Genomic DNA, 26,203 nt, shown 5'->3' on the forward strand with positions numbered 1-26,203 from the left:
TCGTGAGGTAAGCTGCCGGCACAATTGTAAAATGTCTAATGTCCTTTTTCTCTCCTTTTTGCAGTTCCGACGGTCCGGGAGGCTCGGTGTTCCTTGGATGCTGGTTGCAGGAGCAGAGGGCAGCTTGCGGTGGAATCACAGGTAAGCTGCTGCTATTAACAATGTCCTTTTTGTTTTTTCAGATGCTGTTCTTCCGAGGTTCGCAGATGCAGCTGAACACGATGAGCGTCACATTGCAGGATTGCAAAGTAACGCAAAGCGTGTTATCCAAGTCGGGTGTGGTTTAAATAGCATCAAGAAAGTAGTCCAGGTAAAATAGTCCCTAGGCTACCACACCCAAAACACTATACCGCATAGCTTGGTTCCAAGGCGCCAAGCTATGTGGATGCCTCCATGTTGACTGGCACTTAAATAAAGTAGTCTCTAAGCACAAGTCTTCATTAAGTATAGGCCTGGCGCCAAAGGCGCAAGTACTTGCCCCAAGAGGGCCTAGGCAAAGGATGCCTAAGCTTGTTGGGGGCCCGAGCCGTGACCCCTCCTGGCCCATGGACCTGCCGGGGGGGGGTTTTAGGAAGTGGATCGTGACAATTGCATGAAAAGCTTCCTCTGATTTAGCGAAAAAGTAATTCTCCCTCTTCACACAATTCATCAGTTCCACAGATCTCTTCTTCCTCTGGTGAGACTCTGCTTTTGGGAATCTGTCAATATTCAGATCACTTTTTGGAATCACCAATGCTGGAACATGGACATTCACTATTGCACATATACCTCCCCAGTTTCTCCACAGCCTGATGTATGCTTTGGATCCACATGCCCTATAATGATCCATGATCACTGCAGTACCATGTACCATTCCTGGGGCGTCAAAAACTCAGCCACAGTTCTGCTTCTCTCCCATTCTTCTTGTGCCATTATTCCTGAAGCAGAATTGTTGGCTCTCCAGTGGCACTATCTGTAAGGGTCCTTGACCCATGTCAAGAGTTTAGCAAGTTTTGGCCATAATGGCTTGTATCCATTTCGCACTATGTTAATGGTGGGCTCGTAGTGACCAAAGACCATCCATGCTCTGCAAATCCACTCCTTTCTCCCATCCGTCTGGTGAAGGCACTGCTCCCCAAATGTGCATTTGGCCTCTGTTCTTCCACTTCCGAGCTTCTTCTGGAGTTTTTCCTTGTGCGTTCAGTTTTTGATTTCTTCTCTTCTGATCTCTGCTCCTTTTACTCTTCTGATCTCTGCTCCTTTAACTCCAGCCTTCTCATATCTGATCACAATGTGCTCAATTGTTTTTCCATTGTTTCTTGTCTTTGTCTTGGACATAATCGTCTTCATTTGGATTAGTTGCTTCAGTTTCCCATTTTGGTGAGGCATCACTTCCCATGAACTGGCCTCTGGTCTTGCACATTGCTACATGTGATAGTGTGCCGTCTGCACATCTATTTCAACAGCTATGAAGATCTTTGATTTCCCCATGCTGTAAGGTAAGAGTGCACAAACAAAGCATTCCTCCTCTGAATTCCGTCTTCCAACTTCTTTCATATGTTGGTACTAGATGTTATTTCCCAAGTGTACTTTGCTGTCCATGTAGTCATTTAGTTCATTATCATCTCCTTGTATGCTTCTTCTGACTCTCAAGGTTTTCATGTAGTTTGCGATCATCACATCTTTAATAGCTTCCATGTAACTTCTTCTCACTGGAGGATCCTCAGGTACTTCCATCGATGGTTCAGGTCTCTTCATCTGTACCATTTGGGTAGATGAAAGCCTGCCAGTTCTTTTCTTGTCCTTGTCTTTTTCTCTCTCTGGCTATGAACAGCCATAATGATTCTGCTATCATCTCTGCTCATGAGATTTTTGCTGGGCTTGCACTTGCCCCTTTCAGTGCTGGGTCAGGGGTACTTATCAGTGCTGTCTATGTTGGTTTCTTCTCCAACTCCTTTTGGTTCATTAAAGTTCAGCTTTCTCCATTTGTGTTTTCACTTCACTTGTAGTGGAACTTCTCATTGTTGGTTGTCCAGCCTTCTCCCATTCTTTTGATTGTGGTTCTGCAGTTATTGGCACTAGACCTGATGTATATGCACTCATCGTTTACATGTGTGTGTTTGTCAATAACCTTTTCTCATTCTTACTCTGCCGACCCTGTCTCCGGCTTTTCAACTTGCTTGTTACTACATGTGTGTCATTGCTAATCGCATCCATTACAAGTTCATTCACTCCTTTGCCGGACCTTCTAGGGACTGGAAACACTATAAAGGGTCTGGTGCTTTTGTGGTTGTCATCTGTACATCATTAGTTGGGTGCACTGGAATTGGAACACTTTGTGCACCAATGAAAAATGCAGTTCTAATAATTAGTGACAGTAAAACCATGATGAATACAGTACAATGCATAGGTACATGATTCCTTTATAGGTTAGTCGGCAACACTTTGTTCTGGAACAATGAGAGCGTCTCTCCTCCTGAGGGAGGACAATGCTGCTGCTTTCGTTGCCCATCTCTATCATCCGGGGCAATAAGTCTAACTTTTAATACATTCTAGGCAACAATATCTCTGGGTTCTGCTGTCTCTGCTTGTCGGTTGCCGGTACTGGAAACTGGAACAATTGCCCTCCTTTGCCTGGGCAATCGATTGTCTATTGTCTCTGGATACAGTTCTCTTTTCTGTATCCAAAAATGTCAACTAACACAATAAGTTCAGCAAGTCTTTTTTTACTGTTCGTGTTCAAAATACACAAGCTCCCAATCGATTCCTCTTATCTGTTTCACTCCAGAAGACATGTCGTGTCCTTGTCAGTATAAACAAGAGTGAAGTCTCTGGCAACACTTTCTCGATCTGTCCCTCAGCGGAAAGTTTTACAGTCTCCTCCGGAAATTCTGATGATGAAAGTGAAGACGTCAACACCAGCGGGCCTCCCCACAAGTTCTGGAAAGTCCACAATCAGGCGAAAGGAGACATTGCTCGCCAATCTGCTATCTCCTGGTGACAGGGACATTTGTTGTGTCCTTGCTGTGAAAGGAACTGCTCGGAACTTACTATGAGCAGCTTCTCTGATTTCGATGAGGGTGAGAAGCAACCTGAATTATGATTCCGTTCAGGATCATACTCAAACGTTCTGTGTTTGCTGGATCTCGCAAAAATGGCAAGATGTCAGTGTGTCTCCTGACAAGATCGACAATTAAACAAAAGAATAGCATTCTGACAAGCCTATTCGCTTTTTCTTCTGCTTGGGACATTTGTTTTTCCTCTCTGTATTCCGGAAGCAGAAGGAACCGCTTGGCGATCACAGTGAGCAGTCTCCTTATTGTCTTTGCGTTTTCAGGGTCTTGAAGAACTTCAGTGATGTTAGTGAACCTTCCCACTAACGACAGGTAGGATCTCAAGACTAAGTCAAAGTAATTTAGAACGTCTATAGTGATGTCACTGCTGTGGGACCAAACAAGGCTCCTGTTTGTAAATGTCTAGATACTGTATTTTCTTCCAATTTGTGTGTTCCTGATCAAAATTTGGCATATACTTTTCTTATAAAGGCGCCAGTGTGCCTCCATCCAAAGTTAATAACCTCTGTCGTGGCTTTATGCGTGCAATGTTCTTCTTCACCCTGCAACTAGGATGCACAGTGTCTTTTTTTATGTCCTTATCCCCTTTTGTTTGCACAGAGGAAATGTCCAAAATTAAGCCACAACCTTGCACAAAAATGCTGGTCATGCGTCCTTCTTCCTCGTCATGGATCTCGTCTACATGTGCTGTGGTTCTTCCCCATCGTCTGTAGTCTCTACGCGTTGGGGTGTGGGCAGGGGGGCTTCACTATTGTATGGCTTGATATCACCCAGAAAAAGCCAAGCTCTTCTTCCTTGTAGCTTGACTGCAGAGGGAGTGAAGTCTTCCACTGTAAAGGGTCAGTTGAACCTCGGCTCGCACTTTTTTCTCGTGTGGTTCCTCACCAGGACCGTGTCTCCAGGGAAAATTGCTGGTAAATGTAAGCTTTGAATCGGGTCTGTTGTAGTATCTCCTTCTGGGTTCTGTGCTGTCCTGCACCCTTTTTGTCCTCGCTGCAGCTGTCCTGAAATTACAGTAAGACAAGATGTCATGCAATACAAGTAATTCTGCATTTCTGATCCTAACATTTCCCCTGTTGGCTGAGCATCACATCTAGCTCTCTCGAGGTGTCAATGGAGTGTGCATCCTTCTGCCTGTTGCTATTTTGTGCTGTGTAAGATGATGGTCAGAACCAGGCTTGTTTCTAAGTGTGTATCGTGCTAATGGAAGGCAGTGCAACCATCCCTTCTTTAGAGTAAGCTTCAACTTCGCTATCCTTTCCTTTGACAAGCTGTTGAGCTTCTCACATATTCCATTACGGTGTCCAGTTAAAGTTTCGAAAACAAAAGGATTGAATGCAAAAGGTGAGTGCATTCGACCGAAAACCAAAGGATCGAAAAAAAATGTAAATGTATTTTTTTTTTTTTTGCTCTAGTTTAGCTTTAAAAGGGTGTTTTTTCACCAAAAACAGGGGTTTGTTTGTGTGTGTGTGGGGGGGGGGGGGGAGAGGGGAATTTCTATCCTTTTTTTTTGGTCGAATTTACTCGACCCTTTTGTCATTCGATCCTTTAGATTCGGTACTATGACCTATAACCAAGTAAGGACCATTATCTGACCTCATGACCTCACATACTCCCCATCTGGGAAATACCTCTCACCAGAAATCTGGCCGCACAGGTAGAGACTGGGTGTGTACATGGACCTGCTACTCGACATAATCGACATGCAAGTGCTGAAAAGGTCCATTGGGTCTTGGGATGACTCCTCAAATTACTCTTAGTGTATGCCCAGCTGTTCACCATAAAAACTGCAACATGCTCTGCTAAGTTCGGTATAAACCAGTCTTCACCGATCGTTGCTGCTAGATTTTCATTTGTTTTTCATGTGTGCTGGAAAAAGCAATTGTTACAATGCTATTTTTAACAGGGCTCTAGGCATCACTGGTTTAACAGTGTTGTCTTGTCACCACAAGCTTTCGGAGGGGTTTAAAGAACACCCTTGCCTCTTGCAGAGATTATTTTCCTCCTGTGGTGCTTCCCCTTGGAGTTCCATTAACTGGGTTTGCCCCATGTTACTATAACCCTCAGGGTCACTTCGTGCAACAATCATCCTCTCATGCACATCAGTTATTTCCACATTCATTATTGTTTGTCCTTGATCTGCATACGCTTGGCTTCTGTGTCTGCTGCTTGATTTCCGCATGAGATAAAATCTGTCCCTTTCATGTGGGCGGCACATTTCACGACCGCTATGCCCTCTGGGTGCTATATTGCCTTAATGAGCCTGTCCAATAAGGCTGCGTACTGCACTGGCGTGCCGTCTGGTCGCAGGTAGCCCCTCCTTTACCAGCAATCTAGGCCTGCGTGCACTGTCGACGTCCCATAGACAGTTGCTGTACACTGTTACTTCCTGGTCTGCGTGATTCTCGATAGCGATTATCCGCACCAATAATTGTTACGCTCACCTGGTCTCTGTGGAGGCTTTGGGGCATGGTTGCAGCCCTCCCTGAACTTGAATCACCCCCTTCAGGCTCTCCCTCAGTAGAAAAGCTGTGAGCGGTGGTACGTGGTGATACTGCTCCAGCATGGAGATAAGAATGTGTGAGTGTGCCAATCTGTGATTGTTGTACATCTCAAACCCTTCACCCCAAAGTACGGTTTCTGTGATCATACGCCAGCCCATAAAGCTCACCTGTGAATTATGGAAGATAAGCTCTCCGTCCTGCTACTTCGGTAGGGGCGCGTCGCATGGGGGTCTAGTTGCTTCACTGATCCCTGATGAGGATTAGTCCAGTCCAGCTGCGACTATGCTTCTCCTTATGATTGGTAAGTCTTTCTTGAGCTCTTGTAATGCTGTTCGTTCTGTTTAATGTCTTTATATGTTGCTCCTATTTATGCCCGCAATAATGTCTCTCTTCTGTTATCTTCCCTTAGATGGAAATGCGGCCTCCATGCAGCTGCGAGACGCGGCCAGATGGAAGATGGATGCTACCGTAATGTTCGACAGCAGGTAAGTGATGGTTTAAGGAAAAGCGTGAAGTATGGCGAACCTTGTCTTCTGTTTTTCCTTGCAGGCACTGCTGTCGACGATGGAGCATGTCGTGCTGCGATGCCAAGATGAAGATTTCGGCGTTTCGGAAAGTGTAAAGATGAATACTTGGTTTGCCGAAGAGATGTACAGGTAAGAACAGCTTCCACCAGTTGGTAATTATGCTGGCAGGAAGCAGGATCTTCAAAGTTAAGTCTGACCTCAGGCGACCGTGAGCATTACACTGCTTGCAAGTGCAGAATAACGCGAAGTGTCTGTCTTGAGGATCAAGGCAGCTTATATAGCCGAGATCGTGGGCACGCCCATTAGGGCCGGCTTACCAGCCACACCCTGCCACTCCTAGAGAGTGAGCACTTGCAACGGCAATCCATTAGCAGCCACACCCAAGAATTCACTTGAGGCTGCTTAATGGACGGAATGTTCAAGGTTATTGCATCCTGCGTAATGGATGGAATGTTCAACGTTAATGCATCTGAAGTGTTATATCCATAATAAAAGCTTTCTGGTGTTAAATGGATGTTCTTGTTTACTTTTGTTCCTGAGCCTGGTGCCAAAGGCGCCTGGACAGTGTCCACCCAGGTCTCCTGTGCATGCAACCCCTCCATGCCTGTGCCCCTGACTTCATGACCATGACAATAATTCTGCAGTTTGCACAGAATAATGAGATGGTAATCGTGCACTAATGAGTACTCAAAACTCTCAATTCGGTGTGTACTTCACCACAGCAGTGCCTGTATATCTTTGCCCATCATTTTGATCGATTCTCGAGGAACCGTCAACAAAGACAATTTCTGCTTCTGCCAATGCATTCTCTTGCACTCTGGGAATTTCATCATAGAATTCTTCATAGTTCGCACAGTCATGGATAGGCTCTCCGTCAGTGACTGACTTTGCTATAAACATAGCTGGGTTCACTATCTTACATTGAATTATCTTAATCGATGGATAAGATATGATCACTTCATAAGCAGAAGCTCTCTGAGATGTCAATGTGCCTTTCAGTTTTTCTAGAATGGTAAATAATGTGTGCACAAAGAAAAACAACATTGAGCATCCCATCACAATGGTTGTAGCCTTCTGTATGGCAAACGCTGTGGCAGCTAAACTTTGTTCGGAAGCGAAGTGACAGCTCATCACTGGGTCCAAATTCCCATTGTAATATTGCCAGAGGCTTGTACCCCAACGTGGTTTTCTGTGTGAGTACTGCTGTCATAACACTGCCATTCATGTTTGAAAACAGGTAGCATTCCTCTGCATATTTGGGAATCCCTAAAACTGGTGCTGTGCAAATTGCTTTCTTGAGTTCAATAAAACCTTCCATCTCAGTCCAGTCCATTCAATTCCTTCTTTCGTCACTTGTGCTTTCTTTAGGGCCTGTAACAAGGGCTTGGTATATGAGCTGTAGTCAAAGACCCATGCCCTGACATAATTGCAAAGACCTAGAAAACTCTGCATCTGTTTTATTGTGTGTTGATTGGCTGTGTTCAAAATGGCCTCAGCCCTTTGCAGAGATAACACTTTTCCCCTCATGTGAGATCAGCTGGCCTATGTAAAGCACTTCTTGCTGACAATATTGTAACTTCTCTTTGTCAGCTTTATATCCCTTCTCAGCTAATATAGTCAATAGCTGAATAGAATTGTCTGCACTTCTCCACTGTCATGTTGCAAATAAAAATGTCATCCACATATTGCAAGACAAAACACTCTAATGCAATATTGCTTAAGTCCAACTGCAGGACTCTGTTGAAAATTGAAGAAGACTCACAGTACCCCTGGGGTAACTTTGTGCTTTTCAGACTCATCTGTCTGAACATAAATTATGTCAAATCTTGTGAGTCTTTGTACAATGGGATTGAGAAAAATGCATTTTTCAAGTCAGTCAACGTGAAATATTTAGCCTCAACGGGTATATTACATAGGATTATGGACGGGTTAGGGACTAGAGCGAACTCTGCCTCTACAATATCATTGATCGGGCATAAATCTTGAATTAGTCTCCACGACCCTCCCTTTATTTTTTTGATAGGATACACTGTGGTATTGCATGACGACTCGGACGTCACCAAAATAAATGCCTTGCTCCATCATGGCAGAAATTGTCTTGCAAATTCCATCATCTGCTTCCCTAGTCATGGGACATTGTCGTGCCTTGGGTAGAATTGCTCCTAGTTTCAATTTAATCCTCACTTCTCCGACTCCTTTCAGTAAGCCTACGTCATAGGGGCCTTTGGTCCACACTGAGACAGGTATCTGGGCCATGTCGTCGTCAAAATATTCAGGATGGTTTTGTGCCAGCATCATTCTCTGGAGCACCTCTCTTTTGATCATTCTCACCCAGAAATCGAGATTTATCTCAACTGTTGTTTCCTCAACACCTGTTTGTTCGTCAAACAGATAATCATCAGTGACGTCAGTCAATCTGTACCCATCCTCAATGGCGATTACTGTGCACCATTGTCTGCCATCATCATCACAACCATCGATCAATGCCATTTTCCCTCGCACTATGACTGTGTGTATTGTCCAGGGAAATACCCGTCCCTTTTCTTCATGCATTGGTATTCTTGTCCTGAATAGAAACTCATCGGGGGTCCTCATGGTTTTGTCAGCAAGGCCTGGTAGCCCTGCATTTAATACACGCACTCCATAAGCAAATATTTCTGGTTCCAATGGGAAAGCCCTCATAGCTGTTTGTCCCGCGTGTGCTTTAATCGTTTTGCATACGTTCAAATAATGCATTCCTGGAGTCGAACATACTATGCCCTTCTCTGTGAACGAGATTGTCATGTTTAACTTTGTCATTCGTTCTTGTCCCATTATATTTACTGGGGTTTGCCTTGAGTATAGCAGTGACACAATTATGTTATATTCTCCTATAGAGACTGAAGTTTTTTTGTAAAAGCAACACAACTTGTTACTCCTGTGAAGTCCTGAGTATTTATGGCATCGCCGGACAAGGAAAACTTGCTTACACATATACACGAGCATGTTGCACCTGTGTCAACTAAGAAGGAATATTCTTCATCCCCTATAACATCTACCCTTGGTTCCTCGTGAGGGTTAGGTGTCACTGATGTGGTAGAACACATCAGGTTTCCCAGTGAGCTGTCCTAATCCATATATAACTTTGTCCCATGCTGAGTGAATGGATTTCCTCCATCACCAGTGTTATTTCTCATTCCAGAATTCAGTACCTGTCCTGCACTTGTTGTCTGTGACAGTTGCACAGGTGACTGTTGAGACTGTCCTTGCAGATAATGTGTCATATTCAAAGGTTGCAAGCTTTGGTGTGCTCCCGGCGCTTGCTGCTGCACTGTGTGATTTTGTGCAACTCCGTTTCCACTCAGCTGTAAAAACACAGGTGGATTTGCACCATGCCTTGACTTCTGCATGTGTGTGCTAGATGCCCTGTCATTCCACACGTCCAACATATTGACAGTGGTCTGATTGTTTGTCCATTTGACATATCCTGAGTGCCATTTTGCATGTTTTGGAAACCTCCCTTATTACCTTGGAAACCACCCTGATTACCATCCTCTTCCTTGAAAGCCTCACCCCCTTGGGTAGAACCCATTACTACCCTGATTGACCTGCTGTATGTTTGATCCGTCTGTGCTAGTTATCATTGCCCCTTCAATGGCATATGTTAACAATTATTACTGCGCTAATTTTGCCTCTTCAGCTTTGCGTGCAGCCTCTTTTTTGCGATTCTTCTCTTGCAACAATCTGCAATAGTGAGCGATGGTCAACTGTATTTCAGACCACGGTTTGGACTCGATTCCTACCAATTTCTTGAGCTGCTTATACACCTGATCTGGCAGCCCTTGGCATCATATATGGTAAAACACGGCTATAGATTTCCCCCAAGATTCCAATACCCAGGCATCTTGGAAATTCTGGATCCTCTGACTCCTTCATTTTTCGTGTCATTATAGCTCCCATGTCAGAAGTATCCGGGTATAGCAATCGTAATGCATTCCATACCGCGGCTCTGCAATTGTTAAATGGAGCTCTGTCATGCGCAGTATTAACTGTAGTCACGCCAGAATAACCTGCACATGTCCACACATCGTCAGCTCTATCACTAAGTATGGCGATTAAAAGACCTTGATATCCCCTATAGCGAACGTGTTCCCTCCCGTCATTTTTTCTAACTCATGTATCCATTTTCCAGCTCCCGATGTCAACACTGGAAGCTTATTTTTCAGATTTTCCCGATCCATGTGTGGCCATGGAATATACTGTGGCCTCGTTCCTCCTTTTTAGAGCAACGGGAATTGTAATATATGGCACTCCTTTTCCTCATCATTTTTCTGTCCACTGCAGGGGTGATAGTCCCACATCGCTGTCTACCTGGCATTTCCTTAGTCGGTTCACATAGGGTGGTGGAGACACCCCCCCTCTGACCGTAAAATACTCCTTCGTGTCGGTCTGACTGTGTGGCTGACTCTGATGCCTTAGGTGCAGACTCCCTAGAATCTTACCATCTTATCCCTTTTCCTCCAGAGAAGCATCTTTTGTGTCTTCTCTTCTTCCTTTTCCTCATATTCCTCTCTTTCTGCATCTGATATTGTCTGTGCCCAACTCGTGCAACTCCTCATCTTCCTTGTTTCTATTTAGCGTGAACCTATCTAGGGACATCTCTCTATTTCTTCTACTTCGGGAGGTGTCCTCAGTGTCATACAACTGAGTGCTCTCCAGACGCTCGTCCTCTCCTTTGCCTTGGGGTACTTGTTCTAGCCCCATTTCATCATATATTCTATCAATCGTTTCTCCGATGCTTCTGGTGTCAAAGTCATCTTTGATATTTGCCCTAGACATGCATGGTACTGGATCGTACTCCGGAAAGAATTTTTCTATATCTTCCCAGTCTACTTCGATCAGGTTTTTTAAGGTCTCTCTCCAGATATTCAAGATTGTGTGCTCTCTGTCATCGCTTACGTTCTATGTCGCCATCGAACTCTCTGCGCTTCCTTGCTTCCTCTCTGACCCCATCTTCCTGTTTTTTCACATATCTAGGTTAATTTGCCCTTCATATTTCCTCATCCCTTCATCTTTTTATTCTCTTTTCCTGTATTCTCTGTTCTTCTATTCTCCGCTGTTCCTGCCTGCTCTGATCGTTAGCTGTTCATGGCTTATGATCACGTTTCCTTTCTTGCTCCTCACGATACAACTGCTCTCATCTGTCTATCTTTTCTCCTGATCCTTTAGACTCTCAATGTTTTTTCCTTTTCCTTCTTTCCTTTTTGAATCGTCTGGTTCTCCCTTTTGTCTCTCGTCCTCAATGCCTTTACCATCGAGTTTCATTAGAATCTGACCTTCCATCCATTTGTTCTGTGCGAATGCTATCTCCTCAGTTCTATCTTCATCTCCTTTCCATCTCTTGCCCTCTCTATCTGTATCTAGAGATGTACTTGCTTGTGCCTGGTCGCCTTTTTCTTTCTCGTGCCTCTTCTTGTCCCCCAAGACTTTGGAGGTGATATCTCTATCTTTGTCTGGGTTTTCGTCACTACTTTGCGTATGTGACTCATATTCCGGGTTGCTACATCCAGTGGCTGCTTTAAGTTCCCTCAATGGGTATAATCCCTCGTCATAACTGGCTTTGCTTTTTGGTTAAGCCGGGGCGGGTGGCGCAGAAGGCGTTTCACCCCCCTCTGTGCATACGTTAAGTATCCAATCTAACGGTGGCTCCTCCTCCTTATCCTCTTGGTACATCTTCCAAAGTTCTAAACTCGCTAGGCATTTGTCCAACTTTTTGCCAGTGTATGTGGCATGCAAATATGTAGTCATGTGTTGCAGGACCGTTTTAGATAGCGATCCAGCCTGAGGCCATGGCATAAACATTTTGTGGCCGGTTCCTTTAACCCATTCAGCACTGTACTGTTTCAGCTTAGGTGCATGTTTTGGCAACTGTTTTCACAAGGGTATTAACGGTGTAATGCCTTCCATGCTTAAATCTGTTGAAATTCTCCTCATATAACACTTTGTTATGGTTTTACGTTTCTAACACAAAACCAACAATATGAGTGCGCACCAATCGTCGCAAGCTCCAATCCTGTCTTTTCACAAAAAAATCTTTTTACTTTTCCACACAACAACCTTCAATTCTTGTTATACAATATACTGGCTATACAATCCTGTAATTTTCATGCTGTTTCCCCCAAAAATGTTCTTACTTTTATGACATCAGAGGAAAAAAAACACAAAGACGTGACCTACTAGACAGACTTCGGCCGGTTACATGAATCGCCTGCCCCTATAATTATTCCGACATGGAATATAAGCCCATCCCTTTCAGATCGCCACTTTCATAGATTCTGGTCTCCTACTGCGCGCTATTTTTTCAGGACTTTGAATACAGGCTTCTTCTAGCGCTATATTAAAGTGTAGGTATCTGGGTGTATCCTCTCTCTGCTCAGGTATCCTCCTGGTATCTCTCTACTCGGTTATCCTTCCCTTAACTAATCGATAGTCGGAAACCATCCTCTCTCTGCTACCAAGTGTACACTAGGACCCCAACCGGCCCATAGAGCTGGGGGTTGCCCAATAGCACTTTAAGATGAGGCAGCAGCACCCGTGAGATGGATGGGGATGCAGATTAATACTCTAGCATTAAATCAATAATGATAACTCAACGGTTTGGCAAAGGGAGTCCGTTTAGTGACAAGTACAAAAACGGGGAGTTCATGAATATCAGCAATCGCTCGATCTTCCTTCTCGCTTCAACAACTCCAGCAAACTTCATAAAAAACACATCATTTATACTAAAAACTCGTCATGACTGACGTGTAACGCTTAAAATGTTGCATGCAATTCTACTGGTTGTAGGAAGGTAACTTTAATATAGGTACTATATCTGTATATGGTAACGGAGTGAGGGGATTGAACAAACACTGTCAGGTGGGGCATCTAAGGCCTACCTTCAAAATGGCTACTGTAAACGTTACTGGAAGTACGACGTCTCATTGGTTTTTACCAAAGATAGGACCCTTGATTACTTGGTCCACTATGATTGGGTTGGCAACAACCCCACTCATACTTTTCCACTTGCTTAGCAGCGTGTAGAATAGCCGTCCAGGTGCAGGGAGCTTGTCTGCACCCCCAGCTTCCTTCCAATTATTGCTATGATATGATATGGCATTTGTAACGCGCCTATACACAAGTGTTTCAAGGCGCGAGATCGATTGCTACAATCGATCATCACCTTAGTGGTCATGTGTCAATTATTTCTTTGTGATTGGCCTTGATACTGCTTCTTGGTCTGGAAAAATTAAGATATCTGTGCATGGCACAAGGCCATGCGTGAGTGTGAAAGTTTCATCCCTTCTCGCTTGGCTGGTCACTTGATTCCGACACAGTGAAGTCGTCTTATTTTTCAAGCAATTTGAGTATTTGATTTCATTCTGCCAGCCATCTGCCTTCTGTGGCTTACCTTGACGTTTCTGAACAGGATACCCTGTTCTTCTTTCATAAATTATATCCACTGTTGGTCTAATTCAGCCGATACATCCTTGGCTTCCTGGCACGATTTGCATGCGGCTGAGTTTCCCTCAGTCTTTAGTTTTCGATTTGCTTACTGCGGGGCTCTTCCTTTGAGACCTTTTAATAACCTCTGTTTGATTCTGCTATTGTGCATAGTGGAAGTATACTTATATAAAGTGCTCCTTTTGAGGGTAGATATGCATTGGTGACGCTTGCCGTAATCTATTTTACTACTAAGCATAACCAATCCTCGCAATTGTTTGCTTCTTGCGGTTCCATGTATATGTACACGTGTAAACTAACTGAATATCTTCATTGTGCTCATGGCATAGGATTCTGACATTTGATGATTTCACTTTAGGTTCATGATGTCCCTTATTCATGGTGTTTCGTCTCTCTTCATCATTCGCAGGTCGTCCTATCTTCTATATGTGAGTCAGTCCGGGTTCTTGTGACGTCACCATTAGTCCTCCTTCAGTATCTTTTTAGCTGCTTTAGGGACTGCGTTCTGACCATCTACGTTCTGTTTCATTTGTCGCTATGGCTTTCTCAATAGGTACCTTACTCTCCAGGTTTTCTTAGGTGTTGGTACTTCAACACATGCTGTTCTTCTTATAGGTACTGGACAGAGCCCCACTGCGGTTCTCTGCTGGTTTATTTGCTCATCATACGTCACATATTTCGGCGTGAACTTTCCTGGTACTTCAAAATGGATGGCTGTGTGGGTCGTACTTGGGACCTCCTCTACACCCCGATGCTGGGTGCTCCTTCACACAAGGGGAGGAAAGGAGTATGCAACCAAGGGCTTCAGGCTACATAACGCCCTGGTGCCCCAGAGGTGGTCAGCGCCATATACACAGACACCTTGTACTCGTATATACTTTATTAGCGAGGCTGCACCTCCAGACTTGTCCCCAGAGCCTGCTCACAGAGCATGTTGCACCTTGTCAGGTTTGGCACAACGTGCGCGTCAACATCGGGCTCCTTGGCAGCCCATCCGGTTTCCCTCGCAGCGGCTGCCCGCTCTCCACCATCAAGGGGGCCCAAGCCACCCCTTTCCCGCTGCCAACAGTCCTGCTTCTATTCTCGAAGCCGGCCCCCTCCAAGGGAAGTGCCTGCCTTCTCTCTGTGGCTCCTATGCACCTGTGTCCACCGACTACACTTTGCCAGAACACCTCTGTGACAGCGCTAGCCTGGGCCACATTTTCTTTGATTGTCTCGTATGAATTATGCGGTTCTGGCACAGCTCCGGGGACGCTGTGTTTGGTGAATCCAAAGTGGCTGTAATTTGATCAGTTGGTGCACCCGATAATCGGAACATTCCTCAGTTCTTCCGGGTCTCCAAAGCCCACATTAACTGGGTGATTGGGCAGGCCGGCAGATATCAGGGCACAGAGCTCACCATGAGAACGTCTCCATGATGCGCCAGCTGGCCACGCCCCAGGCCCCGCTACCCCAAAGTACCTCGGAAACCTCAGGAGAACAGGATCCTAGACTAAACTGGGACCCCTGGATGATTCATGAGGATGTAAGATGCTCTTTCTCATTACAGAACCTTGGGTGCCTTGGCAGATGAAGTGGTGGAGATTTTTGGCTTTACTCGCCAAGGCACCTTGAGGATGCACCCCCTTTGGAATAAGGAGTTGCTGTGATATCGGTGGCAAGAAGGAGGTGTAAGGCAGCACTTTGTCTTTGCAGGATGACTTTCGGTGGAGACGGGTGCAGTGGCAGAAGTATGTGTCGGGTTTTGGGATTTTGCGGTTTACAGATGTTCAGTTGATATGTGCAGCAGCTGCAACACAGATCTCAGGATGGCTTAAGGCGACCTAGACATGACCACTGGACCTGGACGCTCACCGGATGCTTGGGAGGTCTTCATATTTTTGTGGCAGGATACTCACTGGCAGGTAGTGACACTGGACCTTCTCCGGCATGGACAAGTGGACAGATGTCGTGGCAGAGATCCTCCTTGAAATATTCTTCAATGATTTGGAACTTTCACAGCTTTCACAGCTTCGGCTGTCAAGCAGTACTATGCCAGGTACGTCCTCTTACGGGTAATACTCGGCAACCTGGTTTCCAGCGGTCATGAACACTCCTCTGGACACTGGGCGACACAGATGAACTTCTTGGCTTCAAGAGGTTCAGGCACTCTTCTTCTGGACCAACGAAGATCCTATCTCCAAATGACAGGCACATAGGACTGGCTTCCAGGATACTTCGGGTGAAGAGCAGCAGTTGCACGATGCTCCCTCATAGCTCAGGAAGAGGCTGTCTATCCAGGTCCTTTCTGGTTCAGTCCTTGACTCAGCACAGCAGCTTTCAGATTGCTTGAAGATTTGCAACTGCAGACTTCTTCCTCCAGCTGGACTCCAGGATGCAAGCTTAAGATGATGATTTCCGCTTCTGCTTTAGGTTTCTTGTTTCAGTTGGTAAGAGCGAGGTCCCCAAACACTCCCCATTCACTTAGGCTGAGTCACGCTCCGCTAGCCAATCGCACATAAGTGCATTCATGCAGGTAGCACCAGTCTATCCACCAGACACCCACAACACAGGATGTGGATTGGGGCAACTCCCAAGCACTTTTAGTGCACTACACTGCATTCATTCCAGTTTGAGTCAGGGCTGGCTCGGGCATTGTGCAACACAACCAAAAACGAACACTTGCAACACAGAATGCATATTGATTACTCACTCCATTCAGGTAGACTCCACCCCATGGGTGTACCCACAAGAAGTAGCGCCTGGGAAGGAACCAGCCAGTCTGCCAGGAGGCAGCCTTGGAGCCATATTTGGTCCTTCCACCCAACAACCATTTGGGGGAAGGAGACTGAGCTACTGCTTCCTAGGACTTCGAGAAACAAGGGGGGGTAAGGGCTGTCTTGCCTTTGTCTAGGAATTCGATTCCTATGGCAGTGCCTGGGTATCTCCAGAATTGGGGATACCTTGAGCCTCACATCAGCATGTAGCTGTCACCAACCCATACCCTGCTCTGTGGACAAAACAGACTCGAACTATAGGGTTGTACTCCTACCCATGTATGCCCTAAGGGTATCCCATGGGTACTGTTCACCCAAGAACAAAATGAAGAGCTGCATTGCCAGGGGTCGAAATGGGACTCCTGTGCAGGAATAAGCAGAACACAGAATAAGAAGGTATTGGACAAGGAGGCTCTGTCCTGCCAATGCATTTCCTGCTTCACAGTCCCCCCTGTGGGTCACTCTCTTCTGTCCTCCCCTTATGACTGACTCAAAGTGAAATCATTTGTGACAGTTTTCGGAAGCTGGCCAATGCTTGTTTGCAGTGTCTGGAGCTTGGCCGTCCCCAGCTTGACTACACAATCTGTTTTACTTTCTTTTGGTTCTTTGGGTTTAAAGTCCTTTGGAGACTAAGCAAAAAGCAGCACAAGTCTGTAGTCCTTTGCTCTTTCAAGACATTTCAGCCTGACAATATGGGTCTGGGTTTTTAAGCCATGGATGGGCTGGGGAACGTTATTCCGGTGCATGACCTGATTTGAAGTTCTCTTATTGTATCCATTTAGGAAGGGCCACAATGTGTTTTTAATGGTTAAAAACATCTGGCACAATCTCTCCATAGCTGACAAACTACACCATGTGAGGAGTCGGAAAGGAAAGTCAGGTACAAGTTTAACATTTTAGTTGTTAAAGACTTTTTTTAAAATAAAGGGTTGGGAAAGTGCCTCTCTGACCCTGTTAATAAGGGGCATTTCCCTACCTAAACGAAAACTAAGAATGTCTGTGGTAGAATGCCCAAATAAAATCCCCATGTGCCGAAAGTTCTATTCTGACCTTCACAACTTAATATTACCACTAAGGTAAAGGGGAAAAGTCTTTAACCATCCATGGTTTGAAAAAGTGTTCATAAAAGAAAGAATGAATGTCTTCAACAGAAAGGTTCTTCAAGAACAACATGCCTTGTTCCAGGGGGTGGTTTCCTTCCCCTGGATTTTTCCTTGTTCCTTGTTCTTGAGGAGTTTACAAATATGTTCTCTAGGCATTTCTTGGCCAACAGTCACCTTTACAAAACGAACTTAATGGACTTTATCACTTTGTCTCTTTTCTCTTCTCCTCGTTAGCACAATCCTTTGACTAGTCCCGATATTCCCTCAGGACTTCTTTGGATCTTGTACTCTTCTTTTTATGGCCTTGTATATTCTCCAGCCAGGGCTTCCTGTTCTCACACACGTGTAATCGTGGGTTGATCTTGCTCCGTTCTGTTTTCAACAACTCCTTTTCCTTCTCTATAGGTCTTGTTTCAGGACCAGTTGTAGATCCACGGTTTATATGACTGTAGTTGCCTTTAAAGAAGAAAGATGTGTTTTGTTCTGCTTTGTGAGATCCCTACTTTTTGCTCCTCTTTGATGCACTCATCATTTTCCCCCAGTGAGTTCCATCCATACCTCAGTGGGGAAGTAACTCCTATATATATTTGTAGCTCCCAGTGGTCCCGAAAGGTGGGGGCTACCCCTTAGTCTCCATGGGCCAGTACCCGGACTCGGGCAGTTGTATAATTTCCTACTTGCTGGCCGCATCTATCCATACAGTGTCTGCATAAGTAGCAGCGCCTTTGGCTCCCAGGAAGCATTTGTTTTCTGGAGGCTCCCCAAGTGAAGTATCTAATATTGTGAAATCCTGTTTCCAGGCAACGGCTTTTTTGTTCTTGTGTGCAATTGGGTGGTGACTTTTGTTCCCTCTAAGCTGTGCGGATGCCCATCTTCCATCAGGGTGCCGCTGAAGAGTATTCACAGTGCACACAGACAATTCCCTCCTTCAAGCATTCACAACAGACCACAGCAACAAAAGTATACTAACTAATCTCAATATTCTGGTCTAGCACCCTTTACAGTAACCTGCTATGTGAGGGTGACTTTAAAAAACAAAATAAACCCTCGGGAGGTTAAAAGAAATTGGGCTCCATGAACAGAAGCACACAGCATGCACTAACTAAATAACATTGACTTGTATACTTCACTATACTCTGCTTACACCTAATGACTAGCACCCTTGCGTTATGTGATTACCTAATGACCTTAAATCTGCCTACCTTGATCCTATGAAAGATTACCTGACTTATACCTGCGTCCACTTGTTTTCGGTTTGCTGTAATATGAATAAACCAGCAAGCACCAGAATGGTACTGTTACTCCTGTGCCTTTAGTAAGTGCCCCCACACTATGTAAGCCAGCTGTCCACTCTTAGCTTGGATACCACCTGTAACTAAGCAGATTACTTGAACATGTTACCTCATTGCATGGTTCCTACTCTTTGTACATGTCACATGTCTATATTGTACTTGATGCCCTATTTTTGTTTCTGCTAGGCGCTTTGAATTGGCACTGACACTCTATTAACACACATTAAATACATAGTTTGTGAGGGTTCAGTAATGCGAGGCAGACAACCGTTTGAATATCTTTCGAAATATACAATTTTATTGTTAAAGAAAATATAGCAAAATACTTTACTGTCCCATCTCTGCTGAGGAATCCCCTGCCTAGTCTAAAAGCTAAGGGAAAATAACTGTCCCTCACACCAAACAACAAACTCAGAAAGAAAATGTATGGCAGTTCAACATGACATGAAAAATATTTACATTTCCTAAATGACCTTCTAGTGTCCCAGGTGGTTTCCCTTCCCCATGTTTACCTTAACTTAACTTAGTTCTTTAAGTTTTAAAGTCAAAGTCAAAGTTCATCAACAAAAAGTTCTACTGGCAACAAATCTCCTCTTTTGGGTGAAGTCTTCCACTTTCCACTTCAAGAAAAATAGCCCCAATGGTAATCCTGGCCACAATGCTTTCACTCCCACTTGAAGATTTGCCACAGTTCAAAATAAATTGCAATATCCACACGGTCAGTGAATCACAGTTCTTGGTTAACAGTTGGGATGTCTTGATTTATAGTTTCAACATTCAAAATTGGTGTATTTGTCAGGATGACTTCTCAGTACTGCTGCTTCTGCTTCAACACGTCTACTTCTAATTGCTTTACTATGTGAACAGTGACCTTTAACCCACAGTATTGTACCTTGGGTGTTGACTACTGCAATGTCACATCAACAGACAGCCAGATATACCTCCTTGAGTTCCAATTCTTTGGACTATGACCACAACTTCAAATGACTTTTAGACCGACGTCGACCAGGTAGATTTGTGAAATACAGGTTGAGTCTACTTCATTTACTCCTTACAGACAGCCAGTTCCCCTTCTCCAACTTTACCTGCACCTTTCTGCCAGAATTCAGTCCAACAATTGCCCGTAAGCCTGGGTGCCACTCTCATGGCCTCAGGTAACATTGGCAGACTGTTGGTTTAGGCCAATTAACTGTTAATAACTTCACAGTATTGCTGGATTGCTTTGTAACTCTGAGAAAGGGTCAGCTTCACAAGTAATATGGGGCATGGCTTAGAAAATGCTTGTTCTCTTCAATCAGTTAATGTAAGGTGTCACTTTTATATAAGATTCAGTCCTTAGGTAAAAAATGACAACTAGGCACACGCAAACCACTCTTTGATGTAGTTTTCAAGCTTTGTAGATGTACATGTAATTGTATTCCCGTAGAAGAAAAGCATCAAGATCAGGCCCTAAGGTACAACACACAATAATTCTTTGAAGTAATTTTCCCGCGATCAAGTTTGCAACTCTTGGGTCTTCAAAGTTATGTTCTGAAATGGCCGTATTTGCGTTCCCTCTCCTTAATTAGGGACACACAATCACTCTCTGAACAGAAATGGTCTTTGAATAATGCAACAATGGTTGTTTTTAGCGTTAGCTTCTTACGAGAGCAAGAAGCTTATTGCACTTCATACACGTGCTACAATTCTATTGTTCTGATGATTTGCAATGCAATGGTCAGCTTGTACTCGCTCAGAATCTTATCTGAGTGGCAAAGGAGCTGGTTACTGTTACTGGCAAGGCTTGTGCCATGTTTTAGAAAGCTGTGCTTCACTCATCACCTTCTGAAACACTTGCTTTGCTGGCTACACTGCTTTCCCGACTTCCACTGCATCCTCTACTGCTTCTGGCTTGCTGGGGACCCCACACCCTTCTACTGAACGAGTGTCTCTAGTCCGTATATACGTTGGGACAGTTTCTTCTTGCCTCCTGCACGCCAGCAATTCGGCAACCGCAGCAATTCGGCTCACATGGAGAAAATTGCTTCTCCTGCACGTCTTCCGCTTCGCAGCCTCTGCACTTCGGAGTTCGTGAGGACAGGACTCTCTCAGAACACGCGGATGAAGTTTGCTGTCTACACGTTCCGGCGTCTCTATTGTTCTCCCACTTGTTCTTGGTTTGCCAGCCTTGTGCCTTCCTTCTATTTCCACTGCTACAGCCTGCACTCCAGCCAACGTTCCCTCTCCTTGCACTCCTTCCTCCTTGCTGCACCTGAGGGGGCCTTTTATGCCTCTCTGGTTTCCTCAGTTGTGGGATAAGCCAAGCCCAATTGACTGACTATTGCAGTGGCTGTTAGGCTTACTTGCCTGACCTTTACAACTGCATGACTCTTCACCCCTCTTCTTCGTCTCAGTCCCTCTTGACTTCTGGGACTTGCAGTTCCCTTCAACAAAGTTAGTTGTTGTCATCTTTTAGTTACATTCAAGGGTATATTCAATTCCCTTAAAGTTGTTAAGAGAGGAGCTAGGAAAATTGGCCATTACAGAGGAAGCTAGTTTATTGAAGACAGCATTTCCATGTTACTTTACATTGTAGTACTTTTGGGATTGATGAAGGCGTTTAGTTTGGGATACCCAAAAGGATCTTTCTTTTGGTAAAATATGATCAGATTTTACAACATCAAGGTCCACAATTTTAGATCTAATTTGAGGGTTAGGGACATTAAAATGACAATAACTCTTTACCGCTTTAGTTACCTTGGGAAGATTTTTCCCTCCAAAGGAAAAATACTGTGTCTCATTCCATGGAATCTCCTTACCACCCTGGGCCCAGTCTCATCCCAGGTGATCTTCCACACTACACCGCCTCCAGGATCAGGAAGCGGCTGCCTTACCCTTGTCACCTGGGAGGAGACTTTAGGCAGGGTTTCAGTGAGGGATCCGTAGGATTCTTCACACTTTTCTCCTCTCAGGAATTTGGTGGGCAAAATTCATGCCTAGCCAATCAGAATTGCTATGGTAATTCTCTCCTATAATGGTTTCACTGAGCACTCCTACAATCCTACCCAACAATATTAGTGTGAGGGAAGGTTGCAAACCATATTATTTGTATGCAAATTCATGTCCTTTTCTTAAACTGCCCATAATATTACAGTTGGGCTTTAAATATTTTTGCATGCAATTAATTTTGGAAATGCCTTTCAGTGCTACAATCACCAGAGGAGCCTACCTCGCTGTTTACTGAGCTCTGGCAACCAGTATTGAATGTCAGCGGAGTAACTAAAGGGGGCAGAAGAGCACATTTCGTGGGGGTGAAGAACAAAAAAGCCACTTTCAATAACCAAATCAGATGTTTCTACAGTATAGTGAAAGAAAACTGCTCTGCTTTCATTAAAAGACATCAAACTCTAGTAACTGTCTTGAAAACGTAACCATCAGTTTCTTTTTGTGCTCCACTTTTTGTGCTTCTGATGCAATTGTTCTCCTGACTATGATTATGAAAGACCTATTTATTAGCACCTGAAGGACTTTCATAAAGTGATGCACAAACTCTTCTTGCCATGTTTCTTGGCACACTTCGGTTGCAATTATTCGGTCTGACACATGCTTCATGTATATTTTGTGCCACCCCATGAGTTACGATGAGCAATATTTGTTGTTTGTAATGCACTGTATTTTCCCCAGTGGCCTAAACCATATCATGCAGCGCCTCCGAGCAGTGTGCTACTCGACAAATGGATATCCAGAATAAAGCCTGTGCATCTTTCTCTGCATAAGTGTTTTTTCCTTATACTGTATCAGATCTTGAGGTTTTAGCGTGGATATGAGCTCTCTCTGAATTCCATATAAAACATTAGTTTATTTAGCCAATATATTTGAAAAACGAGATGTTAGAAGCACTTTGTATACTGATTTGTAGAGAACTGGAGTTGTTGTGGAAGGGAAACTGTTCTTCCACACCCTTTTCAGAGAGAATAGCTCACTACACATGCTCACAAAATGGCTTACTTCAGTCACATGTGCACATTAAAAATAATGAGCGCACAAAAATAAACCATTTTCGTACTAGAAGAAAAATAATAAGGGGGAACCTTGGTCCAGGGGCTGCAGGTGCAGTGGTAATTTTTGAGTTTAGGTTTGGGTCTTGCTAGATGGCGGTTCTGAGCTCCAATGTGTTTGAATGCAGTACCCTCTGGGAACACTACAAACTACTATGACTACAGGTATAGGCAACCCAACCTTTGGTATAAGCTTGTACTACACGGTTTTGGTAGCGTGTTGAGCGGCCAGGCTTATCTCATGAGGGGAAATGTGAGCAGTAGTCGAGTTACACAAAGATTCACAGTTACAGGTATTCAAATACACTCTTACACTCAAGGTTTCTTGCATAAACATTGATTAATTTGTCAGTCAGTTATAAAGACTTCTTTAGAAGGGAGCAATATAATAGTAACACATAAATACACTCAATACTGTACAGTTTCTGAATCAGACAAGAGCCTTTTGGGATGGCCCACAGAAGCAACCTACACCTACAGGTGACTTCAATAACAAGGGTGCTGGGGATATTAATATCATACTGTTGGCATTCAGAACACTCTTAAGTTGGTAAAAGGCAAAGGTTATTAGAACACAAGAGATCACCAATATCCTTAAACAGGGTAAATCCTTTCAGATCCACTTAGAAGAGCCATACAATTCAATAGGCTAAGCCAAAGTCAATAGGCAAAAGTCTTGTATAGGATGCAGCACTTCAGGTAAGTAAATGGAAAAGTCTTTTGCACAAGTTCTTAGGAGTCTTGGATAAAAAGAAGAATCAAATGTAGGGCCACAAGCTGATTAGACGTGTGAGTTGCAGAAGTTACAAGCACACAGTAAGAGGTAAGTTCTCTTAGACAGTACCTTAGCAATGAAGAAAAGATGCAGCTGATGACTTCTGTTCCTGTGCAGCTCTGCAGATCTCACTGTTCCTGGGCCTCCGTCGTGGGGACAAAAGGGGGGATGTCGGGGGGACTCCTGCAATGCAGTGGAACTGGCAAAAACTGCAACCGGCAAACTTCACTTTCAGTGGCTGTTTTGTGTTTCAGCTCCATGCGACCACTGCAAATAGCAACAACGCGGTTCCAGACTTTTGAGGTGGGCTTTCCTTGCTTCTGGGGTCCTGCACTCTGTTGAGGGGGCTCAGGCTCTGTCAGTCCTGCTTCTTGGGAGTCCGGAGGATCTTCCAAAAGCTCTAGGCCAGCTTAAAAGCAATGCACACAATCTGGTATTCTTCTCCCTGGCTCTACAGTTTCCAGCAGCAACTCTGTGGAAATTCAACCAGCTCCGAGATGGATGTCCAGGTGGCTTACTTTGGAGTTGATTGGTCCCACCAACTCAAAGGGAGAAGTCGTCCTTGCAGCGGCTTCTCTGTCGATGTGAACTTGGCAAATTGGCACTGCACAGGGCTTCACCGGGCAAACCAACGGTCCAGGAGTTGCAGCAGGCGACATCTTCAAGCTCTTCATTGGTTCCTTCATCCAGTGGTCGACTCTGCCTTCCAAGCCAAAAGAATCACCTTTTTAGCACCAGCCTAGCTGTCAATCACCCAGCAGGGTGGCTCTCCTTGCCGGACAGTCAGCCAGCCAATCACCACAGAGTGCATTTGGGTCTCCTAGGAGACTAAGCACAGGGAGTTTTGGGCACCTCCCTCACTTCCTGCCTACCCCAGACACCCTGGAGCCACAGGCGGGGTTTCACTCAGAAACCCTGCCAAAGGCGAAATGATCAAATAGACCAAACATGGTTTGGCGCACAGAGAAACTCTCTTAAAGGACCTTTCCACAAAGACATGGCAAAAAAAGATCGGGGGCCCTTTTATCAAAGATGGCTCTGCGCCATTTTGAAAAAGATGGCTCCAGTGGTTGCTTTACTGGAGCTGCGTATGGTCGCGGTAAATGCAAACCACGGTAGTACAAAACAAAACCACTGCCACCAGCCATTCAGTGAGGAAAGGGTAACATAAAACATGATACATAAGAAGCTAGACAAAGGGAATACTAAGTAACCCCCCCCCCCCATCACTCTATTGTAAGATAGTGTGTGCAGGGTCTAGAAAGTTACAATGGTAAGCAAAGTCAATTTCACTTCACTTTACTGCTCTGGGAAACAGTTTATCCCAGAGAAGGTATTTCAACTTTGGGAAATCTTGAAGACTTCCCTGTGTCACTGCACTGAAGGTGCTTTGGGACACAATTGTGAAAGATGATGCCTATGGAGTTTGTTAGACTCCATAACCAAAAGAAACACAGTGTAGAAAATCACATTAAAGTACATGAGCGAGTGCGGAAAAAGGGTCTCACTCTCTCCAGGTTAAAACAATCCAGTCCTCTAAATCCAGCAATTCTTTGCTGGGGGTCTCTAAGGTGGAGGGAATTGGCACATTTCTGAGAATGCGCACTAACACAATGGACGGTTCCTGATACTTTGTAGCAGGACCATCCAGGCAACCTGAGATGCAGATCACTGCAGGTGCCGCAACTGCAGCAGACGCCCAGGACACAACGGAGACGGGCAGCAGTGGAAAGCACTGCAATCGGGCATCGGCAGGTGACTCATGTGACAAAGACCAAGACACTCTTTCAAAAAGGCACCTTGTCATGATGTAGAGTAACAACTGCAGGATAACTGTTCTTAAGCCAAGCTAGTGATTTACGAAGTCCCAAGGCAAAACCGCGAACGGGGACAGAGGCACTGCAGATGCCCTGGATGGAGCTGGTCAGCTGACGGAGTCTTTTAAAGTGTCCTGGATCCATCCTGAGGGGCAGGACTTTCACGTAGAGGTATGCTTTGATTGGTCCAACCAGCCCAAGGGGGAACCCCCCAACCCCTGTTAAAAAAGTAAAATTAAAAAAACTATTTGAAATTATTTTTTCGCCATTTTTGTGTCGAAAAAATGGCATGTCGAAAATGTGACGTTCGACAATGTCACTATAAAGCGAAGAAAACGGTCTCAGCTGAAGAGTAGATCTCCACCCTGCCACCCCCAGGAGGAAATTAAGCAGAGAACTGATGTACAGTGGGCTTTTCAAGGAAGCTAGCAAGCTGGTACTCTAGCACGCAAACCCCATGACCACCAGAGACCCACAAAGGGAGCTAAACCCAACCTTCCTGGAGAGACTTACCATTTGGGCCCCACCACACCGGGACCCCAGAATACATTGGATTGCATGTGCGGCCATCTTTGGTAAATGGCAAACTTGTAGAGGGAGTATGGGGTGGGCTTAGACCCCATTTCAAGGCCGTTTCTCAAACATGCATGCCCTGGGTGGGGAAGACGTGGCCAGATTGGACAGGAACATGTGACTAAGATTTAAGCAGAGCGCAGGAAGTTTTTTATTTTTCCGGCTGATGTTACAGGTGGAGGACTATGAGGAGGAGGAGCTGCTGCTATTCAAATTCCAACATTAAGACAGTAACCTGTGGAAAGAGTAGGCACGGATAGGAAGTCCTTGAGAGAGTTTAGATA

General features: G+C 44.8%; 1 protein-coding gene across 1 annotated transcript in view; it reads left to right on the forward strand.

The window, feature by feature from the left end:
- Window positions 1-26,203, forward strand: part of SLC12A9 (solute carrier family 12 member 9) — a 681,455-nt gene that overhangs the window by 128,397 nt on the left and 526,855 nt on the right. The gene's annotated exons all lie outside the window — the stretch shown is intronic.

This window comes from Ambystoma mexicanum, chromosome 1p (assembly GCF_040938575.1).
Source record: "Ambystoma mexicanum isolate Mex_15411 chromosome 1p, UKY_AmexF1_1, whole genome shotgun sequence".
Lineage (NCBI taxonomy): Eukaryota > Metazoa > Chordata > Amphibia > Caudata > Ambystomatidae > Ambystoma > Ambystoma mexicanum.